Source organism: Daucus carota, chromosome 5, assembly GCF_001625215.2.
Source record: "Daucus carota subsp. sativus chromosome 5, DH1 v3.0, whole genome shotgun sequence".
NCBI lineage: Eukaryota > Viridiplantae > Streptophyta > Magnoliopsida > Apiales > Apiaceae > Daucus > Daucus carota.
The window spans coordinates 16,600,307-16,617,937 of NC_030385.2; positions in this window are offsets into that span (position 1 = coordinate 16,600,307).

Genomic DNA, 17,631 nt, shown 5'->3' on the forward strand with positions numbered 1-17,631 from the left:
GTAGTTCAATTAATCAGTGTTGTCCTGAATACGAATTATAAGATGTGAATTATTGTATTAATTTTTAATTTAATTTAAAGTAAGTATTTCTCACCTATATCATTTAATTTAAATTAAAAATCTAAAATAAAATATATAAATAATAAATATATAAAATAAAATAAAACAAATTATAATCCACGTCAGCTGAAATCTTAAGCGGGTAAAACTCCCCCCAAATATTTTCAGACAAATTAACTCCATATCAAACAAACACTCTCACCTCCATTTCCCGACCTCGCCACTCTCACCTCCATTTCCCGACCTCGCCGCGCCGCAGTCCCGACCTCGCCGCTCTCACAGTCCCGACCTCGCCTCTCTCAACTTCCTCACCTCACAATCTCGACCTTCATTCTCACCTCACTGCAGTCTCGACCTCAATATCAAATTAGGGTTTCAGTGTTCACGATTTGGGGATTTTGCTCAGTTCTCAGTTCTTCATCCCAGTTCTCCCTCACGGTGCTCAATTTGGGGATTCTGGTGTTCTCAGCTCTCGATTTGTGGATTTGGGCATCTGCAATTAGGGTTTCGGTGTTCTCGATTTAGGGATTTCAACTTCTCGGTTGTGGTTTTAGTTGTGGGTTCAAGTTCTCCATTCTTCAGTTAGCTCTGGTAATTCCTCTTTTTTATTTAAGATATAGATTTTGCATATAGGGCTTTTTGTGATTAAGATTTTGTTTTTTTAGTTGCTATCTGCTTGTAATTTGTATTTTTAATTGATATTAGCTAGGTTGGGTGTTGCATGCTTGTAATTCATGCTGAGTTGTTTTGTTTTTTTAGTCTAAGAGAGAGAGTGACAGAGAGAGAGAGTAGGGAGGGAGAGAGTGGGAGAGAGAGAGAAAAGGGAGGGAGAGAGAGACAGAGAGAGAGACAGGGAGAGAAGGAGGGAGAGAGTGACAGAGAGGGGGGACAGAGAGAGAGAGAGTAGGGAGGGAGAGAGTGGGAGAGAGAGAGAGAGAGAGAGAGAAGGGAGGGAGAGAGAGACAGGGAGGGAGGGGGAGAGAGACAGAGAGAGACAGGGAGAGAAGGAGGGAGAGAGTGACAGAGAGGGGGGACAGAGAGAGAGAGTAGGGAGGGAGGGAGAGAGAGAGAGAAGGGAGGGAGAGAGTGACAGAGAGGGGGGGACAGAGAGAGAGACATTGACACTGACTTCCTCACAGGCTACGACTGTGCGGAAATGATACGAATGCAAAGTAGAAATGATTTTATTATCTTATAGAAGCTCTAGACTAAATGCCTCTGCTAGCTGAAGGCAAACAGAATTGGTTGGGTCTTATTTTTGTTGTTTTTTTCATTTAAAAAAAGCACATGTAAGTGAAGTTGCAAATTTGTAAGTTTATTCACTAAAATGAGTAATCTCTTGAGACAACGGATCTTTCACCCAAAATAGCGGAACTTGTTGAATCCTTATATCATAACGCCTTTTGAGCTCAGTGTGCAAGGAACCATGTTATTTTTTTTTAATAGTCAATTTTAGACCTCTAGTAACTTCTGAACTTCTCTTACCAGAGACTTCTTCCAGTGTTTTATATCTTTTACCTAAAAAGTTTAGCAGGGAAACTCTGAACATTTGTTTTATACTGTAGTGTCTTAATTTCTGTCAAAACTCTCTTCATCTTAATTTTCATTTCTGATTTAAATGGAAATCACTTGTACCATATTGTTCTAGTACAAAATTATTAAGGAAGTGTCAAGCATACCGAATGACATAATTAATAATATATAATATATAATTGATGGTCAGGCTTTTGCCGAAAGGAAGCATGGTGATTGGTGAGTAACAAAGTGTTGTCTGTAGTCTATTTATGTCATTACTGAGTTGGCATTTTTAATAGGTGGCATTTGTCCATTAGATGTGATGTGGATAGAAGTTTAGTTTTTTGTTTTGACCATCTCCCAAATCTTTGATTGCTCTTTTCTCGCTACATTTGGTGATTATGTTGCATATTTAGTTATAATGAAACTCAGTATATTATTTCACATCAACATAATATACTGAGTTTCATTATAACTAAATATTGAAGACATGATTTAAGTTTTCTTTTTCCTGTAAACACCGAATACTTGCTTTTCAAATAATTAATGAATAATATGAAAAGAGTATGTTTGTCTTTTTAGTGTGTCTGATTAAGTGTTAAAACCTAATGCAAAGTTCTGTTGTAATAATTTCCTAGCAGAATGGGATGTTGACATGTTTAGAATTTTAGATGCCATTATGAAGTTATATACATTAAGGAATTTCTTAGTCTGAAACTATATGAAGCAGAGAGTCTTATATTACAAAGTAGTAGTACTGGACATGTCTTAAATCCTTAGGGATATATGAATTAAGTAGCAGTATCATTTCAGAAGTTAAGTAGGAATAATCATTGACACTGACTGACAGGAGTCCAGCCCTGTCGAAAACTGGTAATCACGAGTAATCTGCTGCTATGCTAAGTGAATTAGTAAATATGTGTTTTTCTCTGAAATACAAACATGTTAACTAGTTTTGTATGTTGATTAACATGTTAATTAGTAAATATGTGTTTTGTATGCTGCTATGTTAACTTATTAGAATTTTGTTTTTATGTCAACCACTGATTTTATATATTTATACTATATTTCAGTATAACTGCTGGATTGCGGTGAAGAGGGCCACATAAGACAAGCTGAGATACAGGGCTGCATTCACACAAGAAGTTGTTAGAATTTTGTGCTTTATAAGGTATATCACATGCCTCCAAATACAACTCTCATTTTTTTTGTCTCGATTATTTACTTGCTTAGTTGATGTGATTGTATGCTTAAGGAATATAATTTACATACATACATATATATTCCTTGCACTGTTGCTTCATTTATACTTTATTTTTCATTCAAACTGCTGTAATATTCTTTATTTCTCACTTTTATTTATTTATTCTGGTATATTCTTTAAGTTTGTGTATTTTTGTGCAAATATGGTTGTACTAATGTTTGTGTTTTTTGTACAGGATGGAAGATAAGGAGATCAATATTAGGTTCAATTACAATGGCCGATTTCAGAAAAGTACTTATGTCGGTGGACAAACTTTCGTTGTAACACGGGTTGAGGTGGACCTATTTTCTTATACAGTGCTTATGGAATATGTGAGAGACTACCTCCGTTACACTGAAGTTGGAGGAGTGTATATGAGCAAAGGAAAGGCTGGTTGGGAGCTTTTGACAGATGACAAAGACTTAATCGGACTCTTAGAAGCCTGCAAAGATGGTGAAGAAATTGAGTTTTTTGTTGACACTATTGTCGACAAGGAAATTGAGCCCATGACTCAGATGCAACCACATGTAGTGGTGCGGCCAAGAAAAAATATAATTGGAGGTATACATATACATATACATATATATATATATATATTTATATATATTTATATTTATATATAATGTTTCACCTTCCCTGGCATATATAATGTACATATTATCTTTTTGATTTTACAGTGTCTCCAAAGATGCTTGTGTCTCCGAAGAAGCCCGTAAAGCATACATTTGTCACAAGACAACAACTCCAGCAGCATAATCAATTACTTAGGAGGTCACCTAGGGGGAGCAAGCGAAATAAGGAAGAACAACTGGAGAAGGAGGAAGAAAGAACAACAGTGAGAAGGAAATTAAATCTTCAAAAGGATACAAGCAGATGCGAAACTACTGGAGAAACCGAGGCTGTTGTACAGGTTTCATTTAAAATTAAGAATTTTTCCTCATTTTCTTAATTTCTAAACATAGTCAAGCTTTGTTAGTTGGATCTATTTTTTGCTGCAGAATCCACCATTGACAAACTATGAGAAAGAAAGACTCGATCGTATGAAACGAAATGAAGGCGTTCTTCAAGCTTATGGGGTTCGTAGACTAGCTGCTAGTCTTAAAGAGGGTGCTGGACAGAATAGCACGACAGAACCCCGTCATTCTAAGGATCCTGATGAGGACGATGAGTACGTTCCTGAAAAAGAGCCTCAAGTTGAGAGTGATGAAGATATATCAGAGATGGAGGTACCATGTATTTGTTTAATTTTTTAATTATAGCAAAATACATTTCCATCTTTCTAAAATGATTTTCCTGATTTACAATAATGCTTCCACTCCACAAAAGGAATCTTACTTTGAATTTAGCCTGATTGGCCATCCCTTATAGTTTATTATTATAAATTACGAAAGTTCAGAATATAATGGCTGTTTGTATTTACAAATAAACCTTCTGTGTAGTCAGCTATACTTCACATTTTGAATTTTACGATTTTGTGGGCACTTAAGGTATCAAAATTGGAGATAGAACAGGTGATAGATTGTTAAATACATATCTCTTAAAAAATGTAGTACTGTCAAGCTGCCACTTAGAGCACCTACTTCTGAATAGTTATAAAATTCTCACGGAGTTAAAAAAATGTATCTGAAATTAGACACGGGGCCGAGGACTCAGGAATTAAGCTTAATGCGAGTAAAAGTTTATATAGACTGATTTATTTTACATTCATAAAAGTAGCGTCTATTGCACATAAATCACATACAATTAATTACATGTTATATTATAGTATAAAACTAATAAAATAACATCGAAACAAGTCAATCATGGACCTTGATCTCTATAAACAAGTTGCAAGACCTTAATGTTCATTTGATACAACTAATCACTTTGTATATTTTCAAATTTAGAGATAAAATGATAATAATGATACAATTGCATGATTACAGAGAAAAAGAGTTGCCAAGGCAAATAAGACAGGGGTGGGACGTAGGACTCGTGCACAAGCAAAAGCACAAGAGCCTGCTGACATTGAAAGAGATTCGACACATGTCGCCACTCCCGTCAGGAACAAAGGGAAGAAAGCTGCAGTTGAGAAGGAGGTGACAAGTTCTTATCGTGCACCTACTGTAAAACCAACTTGTTCCAAATTGTTGAACAAGGCAGTCAATGGAGTACCTCCTGGTTCCATAAATGCTTATCTAGCACTGCGGGAACAACAAAAATTGAGTACTGCACCTCAATTACAAGAGGATGATGTTCCTGAACTTAATGTGGACCAAGCTACAGATGAGGAGGAAGCTGTTAAAGGTACTGTGTACATGCATTTTTACTCTATTTAATTAGCCTGGGAATCTGGATTTATTGATCTACCTCGTGTTTTCATTTTTAATGCATTCTTTGTTTTTTGTTTCCTATTTCACTATGAGCCGTAGTGAATTAATATATATTAAATATAAATATGTTCCTCTGACAGTAATTAAGAAATTGACTTTCTGCTCCATTTTTACTCTATTTAATTAGCCTGGCAATCTGGATTTATTGATCTACCTCGTGTTTCCATTTTTAATGCATTCTTTGTTTTTTGTTTCCTATTTCACTATGAGCCGTAGTGAATTAATTTTTTTTTATTTGTTCTGTGCATGGAATATGATATGCTAGCTCCTAGAAAACCCAGGGGACCTACAAAAATGATTAAAGTTCATGCAAGGACCGCTGAAAATAAAGTTGTCATTACGTTGAATGAAGATCATCAACCCGTTTCGGATAATCAGAAAATTATCACAGAGCTCAGTAATTTTGTGGGAACACTAGCAAGGGATAACGTGTCACTTACGTACGTAAATTGGCATGTAGTTCCTGACAGCCTGAAGAAGCAATTGTGGGAACAAACTCTGGTACATTTTATTAGTTGATTGTCATGTAGTTCATACTTATGAATTATATTGTAATTGGTATGTAGTCCACACAATTGCATTAGTTCATACTTAATTTTGCATTATATCGTAAAAGTATAAATAACTGATTTTATGTTCGATATTTACATTTTTAGGCTAAGTATGTCATTCCTGAACAAGGTAGAAAATGGGTGTACAACACACTCAATGCTGCTTGGAGGCTTCACAAAAGTCGTTTTAAGACCAAGTACTATACCAGCCTTGAAACTGACGCGGAGAGGTTGGAAAAAAGGCCTCAAGAAATTTCACTAGAGGACTTTAAACTGCTCCTGGCATACTGGGGAGATGATGAAGTTAAGGTATTATATCTACTATGTTGGATGCTAATTTAATTACATTTAATTAGCATGCTATTTAAAAAATTATGTAATCTGCATAATCTATGTTCTGCCTGATTTACAAGGATAACTACAAGATTAATGTAAATTTTATTATTTTTCTCTTTTATTTTCTAGAAACTGGCAAGGAACAATACTGCCCGTCGTAGTAATTTAACTGAGACACACACTATGGGTCCAAAAACACTAGCACAAGTTCGGGAGGAGATGGTATATATCCTTATCTTATAATATACTGTGAAAGTGAATTTTGGATAACAGTACATGTCCATTAATTGATCATTTTCAGATGCAATTGATGCCCATTAACTTCTACTGAATTCAAATTGAGCTAAATTGTTTTCCTTTTCTTCAATAATTGCAGAAAAAGAAAAGCCTCGACCTTGCCTCGCCAACAGATGCGGAAGTGTTTCTGGAAACCCGTAAGCGAAAACCCGGGCAAGAGTACAAGTCAAATACTGAAAAAGTGGAAAAAAGAATGGTAAGGACATTTCAAGTAGTATTAAATCTATCTTCATAATTCATTTTATAATCTGGTGTATCATTTTCTTGTAGACCGCGATCAAGAAACTAGTTACTTCTGGACAAGAAGTTGAAGCAAATTTAATGGTTAGCGGCGACAAGGAACATTCACGTGATTGGCTAGTAGGAAGAGCCGGTACAAAGGAAACTGGTCAATGCTCTGGTTCGGCAGCAATTCCTACGGAACAATATGTGCAGGAGTTGACCACAAAGATCAAGCATGACTTAGAAATTGAACTGGAAGCCAAAGTTAACCGCAAAGTGCAGGAAAATTTAACTTGGGTACTGAAAAAACTAGGGGATGCAAATCCTGATCTAAAATTAAATATCGGGGACTTTTGTGCTACGGTGTCCAGTGATCAAGATGACAACGGCACTCCTGTGACTCAAGGAGGGGCCACATCATAGTCCTGTTATTCTGCTATTATCTAGAACTATTAAGAGTTGGTTATTTTGAACTTAATCTATGTAGTATGGCAGATTTGTTATTGTCTTAAGCCATTGAAAGATTCAGTACTTAGCTATTTTGTTGGTTGTTGGGATTGGTAGTTAGTTGGATTTTGTGACTGTTGGTTTGGTAGAAGATTATGACAGGGTTGCTTTGTTGGTTGATGGCTTGTTTAATTAGGAAGGGATTTATGAATGTCCAAAACTGCTATTGCAAATTTTTTATAAAAAGTGTTGCATTTTACTTTTTCCAGTGTTGCAATTTTGAATTTATTTAGTGTTTCATATATCATTTATCAGTGTTGCCAGTGTTGCATATTACAATATTTAGTGTTGCAAAAGCTATGTGGGACCCACTAAAAATTCGGATCATGTGGGGCCCAACTATGACGTGGCAAGTGACTCATCAATGACATGGCAAGTGACTCATCAATGACGTGGCAGATGGACCCAGCTTACGTGCCAGGTGACGTGTCAGGAGGGACCCAGCTGACGTGGCAGATGAAGTGGGACCCACCTTTGTTGCGTGTCCATCTTTAGGGGCAACACCAATAAGTGTTGCCTTTATGAAATTGTGGTGTTGCATTATAGGTATAATGCAATGGATAGTCGTGTTGCATTAGATAGCCATAAGCGTTGCCTTATAGGTCAAAGGCAAGGCTCGCATATGCAACGCTCAGGAAGTGTTGCATATCTCGATTTCGTGCCTAAGGCAACACCATTTGGGGTATAAGGCAACACTCCTGAGCGTTGCATATGAGCACTTATGGCGTAGTGAAAGTGCATCATCCGTTGACAGACAGAGTGCATCATCCATTGACAAACATAATACATCATCCGTTGAAAGAGAAAATGGAGCATCTGTTGATCATTATACTTTAATAGATAATCACTCTAGATTATTAGATGACAGAACTCCATCTTCAATTCAAAGGTCATACAACTTAGGAAGAGTGTCATCTAGTCAACACTCAGTTACACATCATGACACTAATGAGGTCACTTCATCGAGAGCAAATTTACCACCTCAAAGGAAATGGACCAAAAGCCATCCCATTCAACTAAACAATGGTGATGTAACATCCAAAGTGCAAACTAAGAGAGCTACACAAGATGAATGCCTCCACAGTAGCTTCCTATCACAGGAAGAACCAAAGAAGGTAGAAGAAGCTCTAAAGGATCCAGATTGGGTGTTAGCTATGCAGGAGAAACTAAACCAATTTGAGAGAAATAAAGTATGAAAGCTGTTGCCCAAGCTAAGAATAAAAGCTCTATATACACCAAATAGGTATTCAGATTTTAGATGGATGAAAATAGCATATTTATCAGGAACAAAGCTAGATTGGTTGCTAAAGGCTACTCTCAACAAGAGGGAATAGATTTTTATGAAACATTTGCACATGTTGCAAGACTTAAAGCCATCAGAATCTTTCTATCCTATGCAAGTCATGCCAATTTCTAAGTCTATCAAATGGGTAAAGAGTGCATTTCTGAATGAGAGTTGGAGGAAGAAGTCTATGTGAGTCAGCCTCCAGGTTTTGAAGATCCAAACATTCCAGACTATGTTTACTATCTATTGAAAGCACTCTATGGTTTGAAGGAAGCACCTAGAGTCTGGTATGAAACTTTGTCAAAATTCCTCTTAGATAATCACTTCACTAGAGGTATTGTTGACAAAACTCTCTTCTTTAGAAATGTTAATGGCTCTACTATACTTGTTCAAATTTATGTAGATGACCTTATATTTGGATCTACAGATGATAAGCTTTGCAAAAAATTTGATAAATTGATGCAAAGCAAATATGAAATGAGCATGATGGGAGAACTAATTTACTTTCTTGGTTTACAAGTAAAAAGCAGGTTAGTGATTGAATATTCATTAGTCAATCCAAATACATTTATGATCTTTTAAAGAAATTTGATTTAATAGATTGTTAATATACAATAACTCACATGGCCACTGCCACTAAACTTGAGTTGAATACAACTGAAAAGTCTGTGGACATCACAAGTTATAGAGGCATGGTTGGCTCACTTCTATATTTGACAGCTAGTAGACCTGATATAATATTTGCTACATGTCTTTGTGCAAGATTCCAAACTGATCCTGGGAAATCTCATCTAGTAGCAATAAAAAAGGAATTTCAGATATCTCAAAGGGACACCAAATCTTGGTATTTGGTACCATAGAGAGTCTAGTTTTGATCTAATTGGATATTCAGATACATTTTATGCAGGTTGCAAAATTGAAAGGAAAAGCACCACTGGTCAATTCCTAGGAAATAAGTTGGTATCATGGTTTAGAAAGAAACATAATTCTGTTTTCACTTCCACAGCTGAGGCTGAGTACATTGCTGGTGGAAGCTGTTGTGCATAGATTTTATGGATGAGGAATCAGTTATTTGACTATGGTTTACACGTGGACAAGATTTCAATATTCTTTAATCACACAAGTGTCATTGCTATTACTGAAAATCCAGTGCAGCACTCAAGGACAAATCACATTGACATCAAGTATCATTTCATTAGGGAACATGTTATGAATGATACTGTGGAACTTCATTTTGTTCCAAGTGAACATCAAATTGCCGACATATTTACCAAGCCACTTGATAAATCAACATCTTCAAGGTTGGTAAGTGAGCTAGGTATATAATTTTTTTAAAATTCATGCAATTTGCAATGAAGCCAGAAATAAGGTTGGTTTTCTTGAATCTGTCATGAGAAAGTAAAATTTTGGCCAAGTCAAAATAACTCTATCAATGGATATATCTTATCAGTTGACGGTTAAGCTTATATCTTATCATTGTTTGGGAATAACAACTCTTAATATTCTTTGAGGTATAGTCCAGTTTGATACAACAAGTTTAGTTTTACTCATTGAGTCATGACCTTCTTTGAAATTTTGGTAAATTTTAATTGTTTCACAATTTGAGCTAATCAATTAAAACCAAACCAAACGATTTGATTTAGTGGAGTTACGAATTACAGGTTATTAGTTGATTTTAATTTATTAAAAATTGTTACCATATGATTTGGTGCTTAACCACAATCGGAGCGGAATGTATAACTTAATAAATAGATTACTTGTTAATACTACACCATTAAATTAACAAGATTATTACTTTAGACAAATTATCGCATGAATAAATGTATGAAAAAGAGAAAATTACATAAGACATGAGCATATGTATATAAGAAAAGAATTATGTTACGCGCAATAAAAAGAATTGAGCACATACTAAAATCACATTTGTAATATAAAAGTTAATGAATAAAAGAAATGAAAAGCAGGAGAAGTGCTATAAAACAAACAAAACAAAAATTATATTCAACTTTGATACAAGTATTTGAATATATATATATATATATATATATATATATATAACATTTTTGGCACATCTCAAATATAAAACAAAAATTATATTCAACTTTGATACAAGTAGTGTTACCCAAGAAAGGCTAGAGAGCGGGAAACCATAAAGAAAAAGGTTGGTCCTCACACTTGCACACATTACCTGTATTTTCATTTTAAACACTATTGTTTGACAACTATAAGCAGCATATATGATACATACATTTCACAGAAAAGAGCGTGGTACAGAGAGCTAGTGAGAGAGAGAGAGAGAGAGTGAGTGATTTGTGTGATAGAGAGAAAGAGAGAGAATGGCGACACGTACTTCACAACCGCCGACGATGATGATGATGAAAACTGGCTTCATTCCTTCAGGCCTTTCTAAACACTTATCATTTTTTCTTTTACTAAACTAAACATGTACTGTTTCTCTTTATTTTAATTTGTTAGATTATCTATTAATGTAATTGATCGAGAGTATCTCCTTAGCTACCAGAAGCGGATCCTGATAGGGGCAAGAGGGTCAGTCGACCCCATTAAATTTTTGTTCCTAATTTTATATAATTACATAATGTCTTGAAACGGTAAAAAATTACATAGTTTGAATATTAAAATTTTGTTTTCTATGTTACCATTTCGGTATCCACCATTCTAATCAAGGTCGAGATGACTTATTAATGTTGTGGAACGGCAAAGAATTACATAATATGAATATTAAATTTTCTTATGTTCATTCTGATTAATTATTGTTACCAAATATTATACATGACCTCTCCTATTTTGGCTGGTCTTGTTTTCTGTAGTTGTATTTAGTTGAACTCCTATAATTAAAGCTTCTTTTAATGAAATGGTGTTAAAAAAAAGTATACGTCATACTTATTGTACTTGGTTACTTAAGCAGTAGGAACCACACAACAGTAGGAGTGCCCCTCTTTTATTTCTAATTTTAAGGTCATTCAAATCCATTATTAGGGTACTTTCTGTTTAGGTTATATTTTTAAGTAGTTACAAAATATATCTTGTTTGCACCTTTTGTATATGAAAAATGCATATTTTGATCCATTGAAGTTTTTTGGGAAGAGAAGTTGGTTTATGGTTAAAGCCACGAGTGTAGATGATGATGACAATGAAGGTGAAGATGGTGACAAGAAACCTGATTGGTTAAAGAGGCCGGAAGACATTCTCAAAAATATGAGCCTCTTACCAAACTGCTTGCGTACTTTCAGCGAATCGCTGAAATTGCGATGATCGTGTGTTGGTTCTATAAGTATGTGCTAACTCCAGCCTATGCAATCAGAAAAAGCTTTTAGAGCCAAAACGTAAGAATGCCATTGCTGTTTTACATAAGGGAGAAGAACGGAATAACAGATTGGGTAAAAATCATAGTTGAAAGGGAAATAGCTAAACGAAAGAACAAAATGAGCAAGAGAGCAACACAATCTGCAGGATTCAGTTCTACAAGAGTCTGTTTTACATATACATTCAAGTTCAATTCCATATTCATTGTGGTAAGTAGGAGTAAGAGGTTCCACACATGTTTAAAAAATACTACTATATAGTGAAAAGGAGCAGTAAGTGATATTTTGGTACTCAGCACAATTGTTTCTCCTAATATTTAGACTTTATTTTGGTGGTATTTGAAGCTTATTATTCTAGGCTTTATGGCACCCTTCTGCTGTAAATCTATCAGGTTTAGTTGTAGAGAATTGATGTATGCATATGTAAGCATCATGCTTGGTAATGGATATTTCACAATAGAATTATTACCATTGCTTTCTCAAGGTCTCTTATTTTGAAACTGTTTTAACAAGTCTGACATTTAAATGAATTCTTTCTTAGTAACTGATCGTATTTAAATGTATTGTACTAAAATAACCTTCAAAACCATGTTTCTCTTGCTTCCTTAAATGTATTGTACAAAATAACCTTCAAAACCCAAGGAACTGCAAAGTAATGACCACAATTTTGAAGGTCTATGTACTAAAATTATGTCATTTACACTGTCAAGATATATGCATTCAGTTGGGGCCACTTTCAATTGTAAGTAGCTAAACACGTTCACAGTTGATCTCAAAATCAAATTTTGACATGTTTGATAATGTCATAAGCTCCAATTCAGTTAAGGAAGTTTGGGACACATTTCAAATACCGTGTGGGGGAACTGAGCAAGTGAGGGAAAATAAGATGTAACCTCTCATACAACAATACAAACATTTTCATTCTGAAGATGGTGAAACTCTGAATGACACCTTCAGTAGATTCCAAAAATTGCTGAATGAATTTAAACAATATGGAAAGATCTATCAAACCAAGGACTCAAACCTTAAATTTCCAAGGTCTTTACCAAAAGAATGGAAGCCGATTACAGTTTCTTTAAGAAACTCACAAGAGTACAAGGAGTTCACTCTTGAGAGATTGTATGACATTTTAAAGACCTATGAGCTTGAAATGGAGCAAGATGAGCTTATTGGGAAAGGAAGAAAGAAAGGTGGGTCTGTGGCATTGATAGCTGAGCAGAGGGTAGAAGAAATGAAGGTTGAGACTGCTAAAAAGTGCACCAAACAACATTGTTTGTGAAGGCAAATCTGAGATGAGCAAAGGAAAAGGGTTGATGGCTAAAGATGAAGACTGTCATAGTCAAGATGACCTAGATGAGGTTGATGAGCATCTAGCCTTCCTGTCTAGAGGATTTGCAAACCTGAAGTTTAAGAAAAATCCAAGAGCTGTGAAGCCTAACAGAAACATGGTGGACAAATCCAAATTCAAGTGTTTCAAATATGGGATAACTGGTCACTTTACAAACGAGTATAGGAGGCCTAGTTCTCAAAAGAAAAGGATTGAGCCTGTAGACTATAAAAAGAAATATTTTGAGTTGCTCAAACAAAAAGAAACAGCCTTCATCACTACTCAAGAGTCTAAACATTAGAATTAGCCTAAAATGTGTTCTTAACTATATTGACATACCATAAACTGTTTTTAATGCTTTGTTTCTCAATGGCTAATTCTTTTTCCATTTCTTTATACTTGAGTCTAAACATGTATTATGAGTCTTTAGCAATCTTGCAGTCATTGTTAACTTTATTCATCATCACTAGTTCATATTCTAATAAGTCATTTCTCTCTTTGCATTCTTCAATCTCACTTCTTAGTCTAGTATTTTCTAGTGTTTTTATTTTAAAACTAAGATGCAATGATTTTAGGAAAGATTTTAGTCTATATGTATCATCAATATCAAAGTTGTAAATTGGTTCTTGTACCTTATCAGTAGAGGAATCATATGTGGTTTGAGTTTCCTTGAAACTTGCCACCAATGCATAGTTCACTTCTTCTTCTTCAGGTAATGATCTGAGATATTTTGTGTTGGAATCTTCAGCTTCATATTCTTTCCCAGCAAGAGATAAGTTGTTCAATAAGGTAAGAAACCGATCATATGAGTCAGTAAGATCTTCATCAGGATTTGTCTCATATCTTTCGTATTCTTGAACAAGCAGTGCTCTTTGATTCTTTTTAATCGTTCTGTTCCTTGACATTGAACTTCTAATGTATCCCAATATCTCCTTAGAGACTTTACATGCAATTACTCTATTGGACATGACAGAATCCAAACTGTTATGGAGAATAAATTTCACCTTTGAATCTTTAAGAACTTCGAGTTTTTCTTAAAGAATTTTTTCGACATCGGTTCAATAATTAAACGATGTCAAAACTTCATTTTCAAAATTTCATCCGGTGATATATCTCTTTGTTTCCCGCTTGCTTAAAAAAACATACTCCCCCCTAACATATTTCCCCTCCCGCGCGCCTACATTAAAACAACATTCAGACAAAATAAATCAAAAGTAACTAAAACCAAAACTAAAAACATAACTAAAAACAAAACTAAAACTATAAAGATGAGTGTCCAGATAGAAACAATTCACAAAATGGTAAGCAGCTCTTCTCCCCTTTCTTCCTCGCTATAAACCCTAGAACGCAATTCGTTCGAACCACGACTTTCAATCATTTTTTTTGTTTGTTTCTTTGTTCGATACTTCGATTAAACCTATTTTATTTCCTTTTGTTTGTTTCTTCAACAGATCTAGAGCTTTGGATTTTTGGGTTTAAAGTGGGTTTCGAGGATTAAAGTGGGTTTCGATGGATTTGGCTTGCGAGGTTCATTGTCGTGTTCGAGTTTGGGTTTTGTCAGCTGGTTCGAGCTTCATTGTCTACTCAGGTATTTCGAGTTTGCTTCTTTGTTAGTTCTTTTTCTTTGAGTCTGCAGCTGGTTCGAATTTGATACTAATTTGTGTGTATATATCTCTATATATGTATATCTATGGTTGCATGCTCAAAGTGTTTGTTTAAAGTCTCCATGGAACCCCTAAATTTCTCTGTTGTTTGTAGTCCCTGAGATCAGTCCTAAATTTGTGCTCTGTTATATGTTTGTTTTCTTGTATTACTCTGTTATTTGTATGATTTCTCTATTAAATTTATTTTTTTGGTTGTTCGATTTTGTGGGTTTAAATTGATTACAATGATGTAGGTAGGTAGCTTTTGGTTATTCATATACATGGATAAGACGTGGCTTTCCAAAGAAAGGGATTCTTTAGATTATGAAATTGGGGTAGAAGAGTTCTTAATATATGCTCAAGAGAATTCAAAAGATCTCAAGAGAATACTCTATCCATGTGCATGATGTGCTAATTTCAAACAGTTTTCTGTAAATATTATAAGGGGACATATCTATGAAAATTGTTTTAGTTTAGGGTATGTCAAATTGATTTGGAAGGGGGAAGACAATAGTGGGACGACTAGGTATGCCAATATAGGGTATGTCAAAATAGTTACATACAATCTCTTTCCTGTGTTAACCCCCAATTTTTAATCCTTGGTTTCTCAATGGCTAATTCTTTTTCCATTTCTTCATACTTGAGAATAAACATGGATTCTGAGGCTTTAGCAATCTTTCAGTCATTGACAACTTTATTCATCATCACTAATTTGTATTCTAAGAAGTCATTTCTCTCTTTGCATTCTTCAATCTCACTTCTTAGTCTGGTAATTTCTAGTGTTTATGTTTTAAAACTAAGATGCAATGATTTCAGAAAAGATTTTAGTCTATATGTATCATCAATATCAAAGTTGTAAATTGGTTCTTGTACCTTATCAGTAGAGGAATCATCTGTGGTTTGGCTTTCTTCGAAACTTGCCACTAATGCATAGTTCACTTCTTCTTCTTCAAGTAATGATCTGAGATATTTTGTGTTGGAATCTTCAGCTTCATATTCTTTCCCAGCAAGAGATAAGTTGTTCAATAAGGTAAGAAACCGATCATATGAGTCAGTAAGATCTTCATCAGGATTTGTCTCTTATCTTTCGTATTCTTTAACAAGCAGTGCTCTTTGATTCTTTTTAATCGCTTCTGTTCCTTGACATTAAAATTCTAATGTATCCCCATATCTCTTTAGAGGTTTTACATGCAATTACTCTATTGGACATGACATATTCAAACTATTATGGAGAATAAATTTCACCTTTGAATCTTTAAGAACTTCGAGGTTTCCTTATCATGTCATCTTTGCTTTAGTTTTATCCGCATAGTGTTCAGGTGTTGTTCCTTCTTTAGGTACCAGTTTCTTTGGGACATGAGGACCATCAATAATCCTGTCGATGAAGTCAGGATCTGCGGATTCGAGATACAGTATCATCTTGACTTTCCAGGTCGGATAATTACCTTTGTTAAGGACCGAAATTTTGAGTGATTCTTGTTTGGTTGTTGACATGATTCGATCTTTACTGGTAGTAAATAACCAGCCTGCTCTGATACCACTTGTTAGGCCTTGATTTGATCAAGAAACTATTAGCGGAATTTTATCTATTGATCAATCGAATGTCGGATAGGCTTGATTAGACAACAAACAAGATCCAAATAAACTCATCTCTTATTAATCACTTTAAGAACTGTTACAATACCTTCTCAAGAAAATGTTCTCAGGAGCTGCTAGGTTACACAAATATTACTCGTGTTGTGCTTCTTACTCGTATCTTCATAAGACCTGAAAATCTGTGTTTATATGTACAAAGCTTCTACAATTAAAAACTTGATTTACTCTAACAGACGTATATATCAATAAATAAGCTATATCGTATCAATCTTCTTTCTTTCCTTCTCAAACTCAATCTCCAGATATTGATTATACTCGATACTAATCAAGTATCTGCTTACTGATGTGGTTCCATCAGTTGCTGATGCTGTCAACTGTATTGTTCCTTATAGCTTCATTGTGATGATCTTCTGATGCATAAATAAATCTTCCTACATAATAGTGTTGATGTGCAATCTTCCTACATAATAGTCGGAAAAGTGTATGACAGGGAAGATTCAAACACTAAATTCTTGAGATCGCTTCCTGAGGACTGGGATACGCAAACTCCAATTATCAGACATCAGTATAAACTTGACACTGTATCACTTGATGAAGTCTATGGAATGCTTAGGAGCCATGATCTTGAAGTTCAACAAAGAAGGAACAAGAAGAATTCGAAATCAAGATCAACTGCTTTAAAAGCTGAGTTCAAGACAAACAAACCAAGTGAGGAAAAGACGTCAAACAAAAATATCACAAAACAAGGATCAGATACTGACGGGTTTTCCGATATTGATGAAAATACTGACAAGGAAGCCAATACTGATGAAGAGAATGATGAGATTGATGAAATGTTTGTTATGCTAGTCAAAGGATTCAAAAGGATGAAGTTCAGAAGAGGTCAAAGACAAGGAAGATTTCAGAGAAAATCCTCATATGAAAGAAAAGACATATTCAAGAAGAAAGAAGACATATCAGAAGGAAAGAAAGGAAAAAAAGATTTATCATAGATCAAATGCTACAAATGTCAAAAGATGGGGCACTTCGCAAATGATTGTGGAAAGACTGGAAATGACATAAGGGAAGAGCAAAGCCTTGATCTCATCAAACCAGGACTAGATGGAGTCAACTGAATCAGAAGATGAAGAAGTAAATTATGCTCTCATGACCACGACTGTTGAAGAAGTCACACCTACAGCATCAGCTACTAACAAGGTACAATCCATAATTTTTGATTTTGATACTAACATGTCCGAATTAAAATCCTTTCTTATGTCTCTGCATGTTAGTTTTAAGAGTCAAACTCTCGATAACATAAGACCTAAAAATGAAATATCAGATATTAAGAAAAGGAATGATTATGTTGAATCTG